Below are 774 nucleotides of genomic sequence, written 5' to 3'. Positions count from 1 at the left end.
GTCCATGTTAGATTATGCTTTTTCTAGATGTGCAAATGTGAGAGATAACAGACCTGTCATTGGAGCCAACCAATTTGAGTTAAGGACTAATCTCATTCAGATGGTCCAGAAATCACAATTTGGGGGTAGCTCACTTGAAAATCCTCATTCTCATTTGAAGAAGTTTCTGATGATATGTGGCACTCAAAGATAACCTAGAGTTTCAGATGAAGTGATTTAGTTGACCTTGTTCCGATTCTCTGTTCAAGATTCAGCATTGGAGTGGTATGACACACTTCTATAAGCTACTAGTGCTACTTGGGAGCAGTTATTTCAAGCTTTTCTATCACATTTTTCTCTACCTAGGAAGACCACTCATTTAAGGAATTTGATGGTAGCTTTCAGACTAAAGGATGATGAAACTTTGTATGAATCTTGGATGAGATTTAAAGAGCTTGAAAGGTAGTGTCCTCATCATGAAATTCCCAGATAGATGATTGTTTAGAATTTTTACACTAGAGTTACTCCAGCCATAAGAAACACAATTGATTCACAAGCAGTAGGAGATTTCATAAGAATGACAAGTGAAGAATGCTATGATTTGTTAGAGAAGATTGCTCATAATACCCATTTGTGGGGAAATCCTCGAGCAATTAAGCCAAAGAAGGCTGGGATCTACGAACTTGACTCAGTTAATTATATGAATGCAAGATTTGATCAGTTGACTCAGCTTCTTAGTATTTTTGCACAAAGGCAACAGTTTTAACTCCTACCACTATGCAACAAGTTGCCTAC

General features: G+C 37.2%; 1 non-coding gene across 1 annotated transcript; it reads right to left on the bottom strand.

Moving 5' to 3' along the window:
• Positions 1-355: 355 nt before the first annotated feature.
• LOC131181244 (small nucleolar RNA R71) lies at positions 356-462 on the bottom strand. Its single transcript, XR_009149870.1, has one exon. It is a non-coding gene; the product is annotated as a small nucleolar RNA R71 (small nucleolar RNA).
• Between the last annotated feature and the right edge of the window lie 312 nt (positions 463-774).

Source organism: Hevea brasiliensis, chromosome 6 (genome assembly GCF_030052815.1).
Source record: "Hevea brasiliensis isolate MT/VB/25A 57/8 chromosome 6, ASM3005281v1, whole genome shotgun sequence".
In the NCBI taxonomy this organism is placed as follows: domain Eukaryota; kingdom Viridiplantae; phylum Streptophyta; class Magnoliopsida; order Malpighiales; family Euphorbiaceae; genus Hevea; species Hevea brasiliensis.
This window is presented reverse-complemented; position numbering and strand designations above follow the sequence as displayed.